Source organism: Nelumbo nucifera, chromosome 6 (genome assembly GCF_055504915.1).
Source record: "Nelumbo nucifera cultivar China Antique chromosome 6, China Antique-T2T, whole genome shotgun sequence".
Classification (NCBI taxonomy): Eukaryota; Viridiplantae; Streptophyta; class Magnoliopsida; order Proteales; family Nelumbonaceae; genus Nelumbo; species Nelumbo nucifera.
The window spans coordinates 61,611,727-61,626,761 of record NC_142654.1 but is presented as its reverse complement, the minus strand read 5'-3'; positions in this window follow the sequence as shown (position 1 = coordinate 61,626,761).

The window sequence follows — 15,035 nt, the reverse complement described above, 5'->3', positions numbered from 1 at the left end:
TGTGTTTGGTATCATTGGTGATTCAATATGTAATGTAGAGGTGAAAAACGGGTCATGACACCCTCCTTTGCGATAATTTGGGGGTTGGTTCTGCACGGCTCATGGCCCAAGCTTGTGTAGGCCCGTACCATGCCGTGACTGGGTCAAAGCTATTTATTTAAAAAAATTGAAAGCAAAAACTTAAAATTTTAATTTTATATAAATTTTGATGTATACAATTGTTTATATATACAATAATTAAATAAATTAGTATAATAAAATTAAAAAGATTTGTTTATTTTATTAATATATTATATACTATATCTTATTATATAATATATTATATATTGTGTTATATATAAATATATAAATATATAAATATATATTTATATATTTAATATATTGGTCGTGCCGCGGAAGGCACGGCTCGTGGACCTAAAACCCCAAGCCCAGCATGGCCCATACGATCGTACTGGGCCTGGCACGGCCCACGGATCGTCGTATTGAGCCTGACACTGCCCGCAGACCATCATGTCAGGCCGTAAGCGGCATGACCCGATTTACACTTCTAATGTAATGTCTTGAGTTGAAACACCGTTTATACTTGAAACACAAACATCATTGTTTGTGCTTGAATATATATACCTTGTTTGGCAAAAAAAAAGTATATTTTTCATCCAGGTCAGCACCACATTAATCAGGTGTTGTGACTTTATTTTTCAAAGATGAAAATATTAAATTGATATTTCTTGACACACCCCTTAATTAGCATGGATTTTTCATTGAATGTATTTGTATGGATGTTTTAACTTAAAACTCCTATATGGTCCTGATGCAATAGCATTTATACTTGAATAAACTAATGGTAGTGGTACCAAATAGCCCTTAATTAAGTCAGCACTAATCAATCAAAGTTGCCTCTTCCTGTCTTGCCTTGGAAGCTTCTCAGACGGTTTGTATGGGATAAATTCCTTTTTCTAAGGAGAAATCACATAATCAGTTTTTTTTCCTACTAAACATTAAGTGATTTATAGAAATCAATTCATCCTACCAAACAATAATCACTCTTCAATTTGATATGTATTGGTTCATCAGTATGTATCTCTTTAAGGGTTGAGTTCAATTAACGAAGTTGACGTGCAGACAAAGACTTATCATGATGAATAATGAGCCTTCATGTCGGTCAAGTTTGGCACGTGTCCAAAGGTTAGACGGTCCAAAATCCAATTCAATGTGTGAGCCCAAATGCAACGTGGCTACATCAATCCAAATCTGACTATAGAGATTTGTAGGTAGGGTTCATTAGCCTTCGATCGATCTCGATTGAATAGTTAAGTTTATCATCAATGTGATTTTGTTTAATCAAGGTGATGTCTGGTATGTCTGTTTTAAAATAATCTTGCATAGATTTAACACTCAAAAGATGATGTGAGCTTTTTATATTAAGATCTTAGTAGCCTTAAGATTATTTGGCTACGGTGTATTTTTTCGTGTATCTTTTTGTACAAAGAAGAAATGAAAAAAGTCAAAAAGCTCCATTGGGAGTTTCCCCAAAATAATATAAAATGGGTTTTGTGCATCTTTTCAGGGAGACATCTTTTCTCAACCAAATAAGAAAATATCAAAACGTAAATTACTCGACTTCTAAACAGTTGACAGCTTGCATCGAAACACCAAACGGGGCCTAAGATTGTATTTGGTTGCGTGAATATCTTGTGTAGTTGTTTGGTTCATTGTGGATGGTCTTTGTCCACAATATATCGTCGATAGAGACCATTCATTATTTAATATACCGTTTATAGGTAAAACAGGTGGATGTGGACCATCCACCCCATCCACGATAGGATTTTAGTCCCGATTCATTATAGTTATATTTTCAGTTTATTTTTCTTCTGATTTTATTTTATTTTTAAATTATTTTTAATAGTTTTTAATATTTGAAGGTAATATTATGATTTTCTTTAACATTGAACTATTTTCACTATTTTTTGTAAAAAATTATTTGAAGATAAAAAAGTAATTACTTTTATATTATTTTTATTACCTTTTTTGCTAATAAAAATGATTTTTTATTATTAGATAAATTCTATTCTATATATTCTATCCTCTAATATTTGACATATTCATTAATTACATATTGGTATTCCATTTTATCTATTATTATTTTGTATTATTTTTTCAATTTATTTTGGGCTTAAAATATACAAATCTTCCATTCATAATCCATTATATAAATTATCTTATAAGTTGTATGTAAGATGTATGAAATTAACAAATCTATACCATATGCACAACGTCCTTTTAGGTGTGGACAATTTCAATTTATATATACATTTTATCTATAATTCAAAACAATTGTAGATACCATTGTGTGTGGATTGGATTCTATTATAGTAATGAGAATTAGTCCTAATGTAGGGTGATTTGGCCCGACCTAGTAATAGGGGGACACGTGGACACGACCTAACTAGCAGGATGACAGTTCAGTCTGACGCACCAAGTCTGCAACGGATCGAGCTCGAATAACCAAACCACCTTGGGGCAAGTCCACATCGGGACGAGTTCACCTCGGTGCACGATCGCATCAGGACCACCTCGGTCCCAAGGCACTTCGGCATTCGTATCAGGTCGGGTCCAAAGGGCACTAGCTCGGGTAATACTGGCCGACCACTGCATGGCAACCCCGAAGATCTCGCCACCAGATTCCGCGCCTCACGGAATCACGCCTCGTAACAACTAACATTATCTCCCCCGTCCAATTCAGGCGGAAGTGATGAATCTTATCAGTTGGCAGCGTTATCCCCAATTAACACAGAAACGGACCTCATCGTGACGAGGATCCCGGAACCGCTCCGCAAAACCCGCGAAGACTCCACTATATAAAGGCTCCACCCTCTGAGGGTGAAAGGTACGCGTAATTTCTGCTCTCTAGCTCTCTTGCATTCTAAGCTATTATCAGCTTGCAACCAAGTACTAATTTAAGCATCGGAACAGCCTCACTGAATAAGCAACCCCGGGTTCTCTGATTTGCTTTTTGCAGATCAACCAAGTCCGTTGTCTACTGGAATCCATATCACCTCCAGCTAGGAGCAGCCAGATTGCGCTACATCAAGTCCATATCCACCAACTTCTAGTTTACATTACAAAACACCCCTATAAAGATGTACTCTAGTTTATCTTGACAACCCAAATTAGTTATACTTATTAAGTACCATACGAATCGTTGCTTTATATATATATATATATATATATTATCAACCCAAATGTTTTAAACTACCCCTAAGGTTTTAGGAAATTGAATAACTATATTTCTATTGTTTCGGTTGTCTTAAAGTATCCCTCTGTTTCTAACAATTGTTGCCATCATTAAATTAATAATAATAGAAAAATAAAATATCAAATTTATCCTCTATTCTTTTTCAAATTTTCAAAATAAAACTCAACTAATAAAAAATTTGTAGAAGATGAACAAAGATGTTACGAACGAAAAGAATGATAAGAATGGGCTATCGTTGTTCCAGAAGATGAACGATAGAAATAAACTGTCCTCCGCTGGTATGTCCCTTGCATTGAGAAAGGATCTCAGGCGACTACATTGAAGATTACTATACCAGGAAGATGTAGGGTTGGGACATTGGGCTGTGGCCAAGCCAAGGATGAGTAATTAATGACATTACCAGACGGGGACATGGGTGGTGTGAAAGGGGATGGTGACAAAACAAAGACTAAAGAGGGTGAACTAGGCAAGAGGCTCATGGCAGTAGCCATCTCCATAGCAGTAGCAGCTGAAGCAGTTGAGCGAGGAGAAGGAACAGCAGAGCCCGTGGAGACATACAGGGGGCGCAGCTCCTCAGCAGTGTGGGCAAAGAAACAAACACGCCTTATGCAATTTGTGTCGGCCTTGCAGAGTTGAGTCTTGTACTGCGTCGGGTGAAGCCAACACTCGAAGACTCCATCTGCATATTCACACATATCTCTGCATCTGCATTCCCCTTTTCTGAAATCAGGGCAAGGAACACAACTGTAATGAAACTTCCTTAGGTCTCTCCTATGAGCGTTTTCACCAAGGTGAATCCAGATCTCTTGCACAATCCTTCCTCAAGAGATTCCTGTACATCGAATCAGAGAGTGCCATGTTAATATTGTCTTATGCTTAAATTTCACATGTGTCAGTGGGAGTAACAGACGTTAAATTCTTAGAAGTCGGATTCCTATTCGAGGTTGAAGCATGAGAGAGTACTGACATGACACTCTCTAATTTGATGCATACGTAGCACTCGAGGGAGGATTGTGCAAAAGATCCAGACGCTTCATTGTTGTCAGAGAAGAAGTTGAATCTGATGAAGATGATGGAGATCATTATCCGGTGATAATGACAGAGGGGGTGAATTGGAATTAGGTGTGTTTATCGAGACACGTAGGCTGTTCTCGTCCATGGGAATAGTCGAACCATTGCTATTGAAAAGTTCCTCCAAAGCAATCTTCATGTTGGGAAGTGATGATGCACAATCTGGCCGGTCTTAGCTGTCAATGATTTTGCCTCTGAACTGAGTAACAGAGGCCTGAAATGGAAGGAGAAGAGAAGCTCCGGGGAGAACCCGGCGTAAGGGCTCCGAAGCTCAAATTAGAATCCTTCAAAGGCAAGATAAACCAGATAGCGCAAAAGTTAACATACCTCGTTCCTGGGGGGTAGGAGCCTTTTATAACCACCTCGCGCACTCACTTCCAGGCTTCCGTCAGATCGGGCATGATTACTTCTGAACTCCTGCCAGTTCGGATGTCATTTCCTCTGGCCGGACAGAACCGCCACTGTTCCTTTTGTCGGAGCCGTCTCTGCGGCTAGTGACGACGGTTGCAGGTGGCGGTAGCAGGAAGCCGTTTGAAGTGCGGCTGTCAGGCGTCAGATCCCAAATCAGTCAGGTGCGTCGCCCTTGGATACGGACGTCCTTGGTGTCGGGTACGTTTGGTCAGCCTGGTGTTTCGGAAGCGAAGTGTTGGAGTGGTGAGCGAGGTGTCTTGAGTTCGGTTTGGAGTGTTCCGAGCTGCCATGGGCCAGCTCGGGTCAGCTTTGTGATGCTTGGGGCCCAGTATAGTTCGTGCTCCTTGCAGGGAGCTCGGGTTCTTAGTAGGGAGCTCGCTCTTAATAGGGAACTCGGATTCCAGTAGGGAGCTTGCTCTTAATAGGGAGCTCGGGTTCTTACTTAGGGGGCTCGGACCCTTAACAGGGAGCTTGCTCTTAACAGGGAGCTCGGGCTCCTAGTAGGGAGCTCGGACTCAGTAGAGCAGTCTAGAGTTCGGGCTCGGTAGTGAGCTTGGACTTGCTTCCGATGTTCGCTTCGGGCACTCTACTATCCCGAGTTGCTTGCCTTTGCCACGTGTCGGGTGATTGCGAGGCCGGGCCAAATTTCCCTTCATCGGGAAGCTTTTGGAATCTCCTCATTCTTAGTTTTGGAATACGACTCGAAAGCTCGAACCGATAAGTCCCTTGGGCGAATTGAACTACAAAAGGATTGAAGAAGAATTTTCCATCTTGAGAGTGAACTATGGAGAGAGACAGAGATTTGGTAATCAAGGTGGGGACGATATACTGAGTAACCGAGTTGAACTGAAATGAAAGACATCAATTTGGTTGCAGAGAAGATGTGGCTATGCAAAGCATTTAATGAGTCGGGTTGGGTCGGTTTACTAAGGTTTTTCTAACCAATTCAACCTGGTCGGGTTATCTGAGATGGAAACCGAAATCGACCTAGTGTTAAACAAAACCGACCTGGTCGGTTTGAATCGGGTTGGGTCGGTTTGGGTCGGTTTCAGCTCTAAGTTCATCCATACCTCCCATGGCCACCTAGTTTTTTGGAAATATATTTAAAACTGAAATATGTATTTTAGAAATATATATATATATATATATATATATATATATATATATATATAAACAAAAATATACATACAAATATATTGTAATATATATTTTCTGGAAATATATATCTGACATATTTCATAATATATATTTTTTAGATATAGATATTGGAATATATATTGTTAGATATTTCAATTTTTAGTTAAGTAGGAACTAAGTCGTTATGAGTTTGTACAACCCGAAATCGACCGATGCTGATGAAAACCCGGCCAACTCGGGTTGGGCCTTCTTATGAACAACCCTAGTGTAAATGTACATCGAGAAAAAGAAAGCAAACCTGTGTTTTCACTTTCCATCAATGGAACAGAACACTGATTTGCTCTCTTCGTCTCATCTTCTCATTGAGGAACACCACAACAATGATTACTGATGAATGGTGATTTGGCCCGACCTAGTAATAGGGGGACACGTGGACACAACCTGACTAATAGATGACAGCTCAACCCAACATACCAAGACTGCAACAGATCGAACTCGGATAATCAAACCACCTCAGGACGAGGTCACCTCAGTACAAGGTAGCATTAGGACCACCTTGATCCCAAGGCACTTCGGGGTTCACTCCAGTTCGGGACTGAAGAGCATCAATTCGGGGATACCGACTTAGACCACTACTTGACGACCCCGGAAACCTCGCCATCAGATTCCGAACCTTATGGGATCATGCCTCGTAACGGCAAGCCTTATCTTCCTCCCTGCCCGGTTCGGGTGGAATAGATAAGCCTTATCAGTTGGCAATGTTATCCCCCAATTAACGCAGAAATGGATCTCGCCATAACGAGGATCCTGGAACTGCTCCCCGAAACCCGCGAGGACTTCACTATTTAAAGGCTCCAACCCCGAGGGCACAAGGTTTGCGTGATTTCTCTGCTCTCTAGCTCTCTATATTCTCAAGCTATTTCAGCTCGCAACAAGTATACTAACTTAAACATCGGAGCGACCTCGCCGGGCTAGCCACCCCGGGTTCTCTGATCGTCTCCTTGTTAATCAACCTCGTCCGTCGTCTGACTGGAAGCCAAATCACCTCCAACAGAGAACAGTTAGATTGCGCTACATCAATTACTTTTCAACGGCTACCTATCATCGTCTCGACCTTCGACGACGGAAATGGAAAACTACTGTTCGAGCTCCAACGGACTTGACATCGACATACGGCATCGCCAGCTATTCTGAAGACCTTAGAACATCTCAGGTATCTATGTCCTCCCCATGGAGATTCACCGGTGACATCATATCACTGCCGTATTTCACAATATTTGGAAGGGAAAAATTGCCGCCCAAAATAGATTTGGGAAACACCGGAATACATAGAGGCCAAATTCTGTTTGGGTTTTCTTCTACTTTTCCCTTGGTTCGTGCATGTATTTGGGAAAACAATCTTTGTATTTTTTTTATTTTTGTATTTTGTAGGCAGTAGGGCTTGACAAAGGCCAGATCTCACTTGTTCTCACTCGTTCTTCTATCCTATCCTAGCTAAGTTAAATTGGAAAACCAAAAAAATAGTGAAGTCTAGTGCAAACGGTTGAGCATATATCCTAGATAAGACGGTTCGTTTATGGGAATCCAAATATACATATGCTGGGACTTCAACGGTCCAATATTGGGGGAAATGGTTAAAAAAAATCCATGGCATGATGAAAAGACCCATTCTCTGGATTTGCAGTGTAAAAAACTCCCAAACACACATACACACAAAAAAGTGCATTCTCATATTGCTTTCTTCCAACCAAACAATCATGGGTGCAAATAACCATAAAACCGATTTAACTTTTGCATTTATCTAGGGGTGGATTCGAGTCAAGTCGAGCTGAATACTTGGTTATTCGAGCTCGACTGGCAGGAATAGTTTCAAGTTCGAGCTCGAGATCAACTCGGTTCATAGCTCGCAAGTTCGAGCTCAACTATAAGTCAAGTTCTTTTGAATAAAAATCATATGTATAATTTTTTTTAGATAAAAAATTATTTACAATTATACATAAAAAATAAAAACATTATATTAATAAAATATCACTATATATAGTAAAATAATATATTATATGTATGTATGTATGTATGTATGTATAAAAAAATATTTATTTAATACTAGGCTTGCGAGTCTCACGAGCTGAGTTTCACTGGGCTCGAGTTTGGCTCGATTAGCAAATGAGCCTATATATTGGGCTCGAATTTCAATTTAAACTGAGCTGAGCCGAACTCGAATAACTCATGAAAGGCTCAACTTGTGGCCACCCCTACATTTACCTGAACCATGATTATTTGCATTTACCCTCTACAAACTTGCATTTACCCTATTTCCAAACGAAGCCCAAGGAAAATGGAATTGCACTGCAAACAAACCATACCAATATATTTTACCTTTATATAATGGCTTTGTATATCTATAAAGTTAAAAAGAAAAAAAAAAAAAAACTGATTATACAATACTGGTCCATTTTGTTTATTTGTTTTTCTCTCCTTAATACAAATTATTTAAACGTAGTGGTTATTACCTTTTTTATTGTTTTATTCATGTGGGCATGACATGAGGAAGGACTTATTTTTCTTTCTCAATATTTCCGTACTAAACGTAGTGGTTATTCATTATAAACGTAAAAGAGACATGAGAAGTGATTTATAGAAATCAATTCCTGCTACCAAAAAATCACTCTTGCTCATCAATGTGTATGTATTAAGGGTTGAGTTCAATTAACGAAGTTGACGTCTAACAAATTAAAGACTTAACATGATGAATAATGAGGCTTCATGTCGGTCAAGTTTGACACGTGTCCAAAGGATTAGACGGTCCAAAATCCAATTCAACGTGTGAGTGAGACCAAGTGCACCCCGTGGCTACATCAATCAAAATCTGACCATAGATTTGTAGCTAGGCTTCATTCGCGGCATTACACAAAATCCTCCGGTCGATCTGGATTGAATGGTTAAGCTTTCTAGTTAGACCAATGTGATTATTGTGTTCAGTTGCGTGAATATATCGTGTACCCGTTTGGTTCATTGCAGAGGGTTCCCGTTCATAGGTAAAATTTGTTTTTAGTTTATTTTCCTTCTGATTTTATTTTATTTTTAATATTTAAAGATAAAAAGTAATTGTTTTTAAATTATTTTTATTATCTTTTTTGTTAATAAAAATTATTTTTATTATTAGATAAATTCATATCATATATATTTTATCTTCTAATATTTGGTATTTATTTGGCATATTCAATAATTACATATGGGTGTTTTATTTACGCATTTTGTCTATAGTATGAAATCAATTTTTAATGTCTATAGACCAGTTTATATTCACCAATTTTTAATCCACGTCACAAAACAACCTCTAATTGAAAAACTATCCTCTCATTTTATTGGCAAGCTGAGATGATGTAATCATTAACTGACGTCCTCTATATATGTATTACTTACTAATGTGGGTATAATCAGCTACTTCAACAGATGATGACACGTGGCACCACCCAAGGCAATTTCATCACTTTGTCCTCAGCTAGGGGCATAGTTGTAACTTTCTTGAGTCATTACTGTGAGGCATTCATTACAGGCATTATTATCTCAGCTGAACTCACTCCTAGCGTACTTATGATGGGGGTAGCGTTTGGTCATCGCCCCTGTAACAACCACATTCATAACCAAGATTCATGGGACGGTTACCGACTGCCCATTACTGCTCTCTTAGGCGATTCCAACTATGAATGGGCATCAAAGCCTAAGGTATACATCCATGCACACTTGAATTCTCTACTTTATTCTCTTGTCATAGACTTTACCCTTGGGATTACTTCCAAGACCACTGACATCTTTTCACTTTTGGTAGATGAGATCTTCAGCCATCTAACATTGGAAATTACCAAGCTGCCCTCGATTCCAGATTTGGCGGCAACTCTTACCATACAAATTGGTTGCTTCACTATTTCTATATGTCATCATGCATAAGGAGGCCACGTAGAATAACTAAGAACAATCTATAGGGTTGTAGCTAGAATATGTGGTGAGGGGCACAGCCAAGATTTTAAGACTTTAAATTTAGAACAGATATAAAAGATTCTTATCTGCATAAAACATATATATATATATATATATATATAAAAGATTCCTAGAGGCAAACAAATCCCATGTGTCAAGATTAATACCTTCATTCAACATCCTAGTTGATCTTACTTGGACTATCGCGATCTTACAATTTTAACCTTAGCAGAACGACATCCATATAGAAACCCTAAATTTTAACCCTAAACTTATAAACCCTGAACCCTATATTAGAAACCCTAAATTGTTAAATCATAACCTTAAACCCTAAACTTCAACTGAAAAATGCATTTGGTCAGACACAATTCCTCCAACCAGGTAGGAGTTGATAATTCTTTACACCCCAAAAAAATCCATAAAACAATGCAACCATGTTGTTTGTCAGACAATCAAAGAAGGTTGAATTTTATGCATTAGAAAGTTATATTTATTCAAATTCTAAATTTATAATCTCCCTAAAAAGATATTTACGATATAAACTGTTCTACTACATTCCAAACATATAACAATTCTAAATAAAAAACTGTTTCAACATTGAATAATTCAAAGAATGAGAAAAGTTATGACCATGAAGTAATTGATTAATTTTTGTCCATTTACAAAAGAGTCCAGCGTTGAAACTTTGACAAAATTTGGATGTAACTAAATGCATTGTCGAATTCATGAATGGAAAATAATTATGTGTAGGCTAGGAAAAAAATTTGAAAAAGAAAAACATGAGTGTGCAAATAGACCTTTCATCTAGAGATGTCACACCATAGAGATAGAGTGGCAAGGACGGAGCAATTGAGCATGAGTTAGTCCTTGACTTGTAGATCATTTGTCTAATTTATTTGTTTATTTTATTATCCTTTAAGAGGTGGAAATAGGTAAATTAAAAGTGATTATCTAATTTCAACACAAGAGATTAAAAAAAAATAAAACTTTGTTAATGCATTCCCACCGAATCCAGATTTTCTCTTCATGGAGCGTGCCTCACACCAACCTTATAGTGCTTCTGTGCCATGGTTTTCGAATTGCCATTCATCTAAACATTTGAACCATTCAGCTCGGGAATCATTCAGACAATTGGTTCTCTTTTATTCCAAGTCTAATTTTTGGCCAAAAATCATTAAATCAGTTAATGATCCGTTGACTCAAGAGGTCGAACCGTTAACTTGTTCAATGGTTTTTTGTCATTTTTTAATTTTTTGTCGGAATGGACTGGCCATTCAAACTAGTGGTTAGAACGATTCCATTTTCCAATCGTTTTTTAAAGCCATGATCTATGCACTATTGTACTTGTTTTTGTTATTTATGAGAAGATGTTCTTAATGTAATGTTGTGATGTGTTCTGAGGAGCAAATCCAATTTCATCCCCACTCACATATATAGTTGCCAGCTGTTTGTAAAGGGTTATGTAACCAATCATGTGTTAATACTGTATAATGGAATGTTCATATGTGATTGGTTGCTAGGTTTTCACACACTGTGGTGAGCATCAGATCCCGAGTGAATTATAGCTGAGCCCCATTAGTAATGCACCTGGGAGCTGGGAGCATGTATTCAAAGGGTAGTCTAAGCTTGATACGAAATCAGATTTTATCCTCACAAAATTGGTCCTCACAACACTAAGCTGTGCGTTGATATCATCTCCATTCTTTATGTTTACATTCACGGGAAGATGTTCCCAATACATGGCTGCAAGTGTTATGAGGACAGTGTGAGAACCAATGTTGTGAGGACAAAATCTGGATTCCCATGCTTGAAGGTGTTTTCCTATTAAGGATCCAGCCATAGATCTCACTCATAGTTAACCGGAAGATCTGAAAGTATTTCTAGATACAGCAGGACTTCAGAGATAAGGGAATTAGTAGACATATATATCGATCGGGTGGGGATCTTCTACCAACAAAACATTCCCAAAATGACATTGCAGTCTACAATGGGAAAATATTCCTTGTCATTTATGCGAAGATATTCCCATGTCTGGCCGTAAATACTAGTTGGGACAGTGTTGGAAGCACTTGTTGGTAGCAGATCTGAACTACCAAAATCAAAGGTAATAACAGCCTTGAAGTTGCATTCCTACTGGGGATTCAACACAACTCAAAGGTTGCCTGTAGATCTGGGCTCTTCAATATTCACTAGTATTAAGGAAAACAAAGAAAGCACAACAAGTATTGAGATGTTCAAATTAGATGACTAATATACCTTGTAAGGTTTTGAATCCATGATGGTGACCAAGGAGGGCACTTTTTTTTTTTCTTTTTGGTAAAGAATGTCAATACGTCTTCCCTTCTACGTGACCGAGGGATCATAGGATGACCTTCGTTCCCTACAATTGACTCATTCAGAAAAAGTTCAATATCTCCCTCAATTCGAATAGATTCTAGAACCTAAGGTTGTGTTTGGTTTTAAGGAAAAGGAAGGGAAAGGTAGGGAATCTTATACAAGATTTGTAAAAGATTCCTACCTTTCCCTTCTTTTCTCTGCCTTTTCCTTTAAATCAAACATAGCCTAAAAGAAAGAAGATTTATCCATACATGAAGAATGAACAGCTTATAATAGGTTTGCTAAAACTTGAAGATGAGTCCTTCGATTCAAGGTTTTAAAAGGTTAAAAGGTGGAGATGAGGGATAAGCCTCAAAGAGTTTTATTTCTTTTTTTTGTTTTTTTTAGGCATTAAAAGCCTCTATAAAAGAGATATAATTCATAAACAATAAAGACATGAAAACATAAAATTAAGATTTACACGACTTGTATGATATATTGGATTTTTGCATCTTATTAGTGTAGGATTTTTTTCCTCTTAGGCTTTGTTCACTTTTCGGTAAGTTATTTACCCGGATAAAATCACTTACCTGGGTAAGTGAATTTACCCAACCATGTTCTTTTATTTCCTAGGTAAACAAGATAATAACCATTTTATCCATAAAAATCTATTATTTAATTGGACAATTTTGCCCCTTCCAAGTGTTGGCTTACCCACCTAGGAGACGGGTATCACTTACCTGGGTGGGAAAGTTACTTACTCATATGGGAACAACTTTCCCCCTCTCAAAATCCAAAAAATTGGAGCCTAAAATCTACACACTATAAAAAAATATCATATAATTCAGTTGTTCATAGACATGAACCAACAATGTTTTAAGAGCAAGTCATTCGAACTTCATTTCTTACACCTGTATGAATGAGTTAAGGCCATGTTTGCTTTTCGGTAAGTCATTTACCCGGGTAAATGCAGTTACCTGGGTAAGTTTTTCCTTGGAAACATTTATCTGGGTAAGTGCATTTACCCATGTTTATTTCGAATGTAAATAAGGCAATGACCACTTTAGCCACAAAAATCCATTATTAAAAGGATATTTTTGTCCCATTCAAGTGTTGGCAACTTTCCCCCTAAGTTAGCAAGTTATTTACCCACCTACGAGATGGGTATCACTTACCTGAAAAATAAACTTTCCCTACTCCCACAAATCTGAAAATTGAACATGGGATTCTTGATCAATGGGAACCAAAATCCCATTGACCAACTTTCCCCCCTCTAAAATCCAAAAACAGAATTCCCCCTAAGAGTGACCACCCATGTTATGAATGTATTTTAGAAGAAAAGGATTATTAACTATAAGAGTAGATGGAGAAGTGGGTTAACAAAGCATGAATATATAGAACATGAACAATAGAACAAGCTATTTTCGTGCACGTTCGTATGTATTTGTTTTTTTCATATTTCTTTATTTGTTCAACGTTCTAATACAAAACAAAGTATTTTTTCTATCTCAAATTTCTATTTTACTCCTATATAAACCTTTAGGCTGCATTTGGAAACGATGCAAATGAAGTGTAAATCCTGGTTCAGGGTAATTTTCCACTTTGGTTCATTTTTGCTTGTGCTTGGCAACATTACATTTATGCATTGACAATTGGCAGACCAATGCATATTTACATTGATAATAAGATGTAAAAGTACATCAATAAAAAAAGAAGTAAATTTACATTCAAGTGGGCTTTTGATAAAAAAATGCATATGCTTTATTGGAATTCATGTTTGCATCCATTACAATTAAAAGTATGTTGGGTAAGAAGGTAAATTTGTCAGTGCAAAACTAACCCAATTTTGCAATTTATATAAACTGATTTACACTCTATATATTTGCATTTGTGCTTATTTGCATCGTTTCCAAACGCAGCCTTAGGCTCAGTTTGGTAGGAGTTCAAATACAAATATGTACTGTGCAAATACATACAAAATACAAGGTTTTGTACTCTACAAATTTGTATTTGTACTCCTTCCAAACTGAACCTTAGGCTCAGTTTGGAAGGAGTACAAATACAAATATATACAGTACAAATGCATACAATATAAAATGTAAGGTTTTGTACTCTACAAATTTATATTTGTACTCCTTCCAAACTGAGCCTTACATTCAACATTAACATGCCAAATACTTGGTGCTCAATTTGGATAGAGTATAAGTACAAATATATAGAGTACACAACCTTATAATTTGTATTATTTTATATGTATTTGCATTGTACATATTTATATTTGTACTCTTTCCAAATTGAGCTTGTGGCTTAAACGTTAGACATTTTAATGCCTAAAGCTTAAAGATGTAAGCTCCAAATCACTAAGGCCTAAGCCTTGCTAATGGTGGAGTCACCAGCTAAGGGGTGGCTAAATTAATATATTAGTTGGTTCCTTCCAGCGTTGACATTTTTTTGGTAGATAAAACAATAAGCAAATCAAACAGAAAGATAAAAAGAAACTAACATACAAAGAACAATAAGAAAGACAATAGGACAAAAAAGAAAACAGAACAACTAACTAACTAAAACAACTAAGAAGGCTCTAAAACTTCAGGCACTAAGCAACTAGCTTCTACCGAAAGGAGAGGAATCAGCCATGAGGGGAACTCCTCCAAGTAGCATGCCAACCTAAACTTCCTTTAGAGGCCAACCTGTGAGTTGCACCATTAACTGACCTAGTTTTTTTAATTGAATTGGATAATGAATCAGTTAGGGGTCCGGTTCCTAGGTTAAATGGTATGACCATTTAAACTGAAAGGACGACCCGTTCTAACCAAAAAATAAAAAATAAAAAAATGGTCAAAACTGTTGGACGGTTTGAATGGTT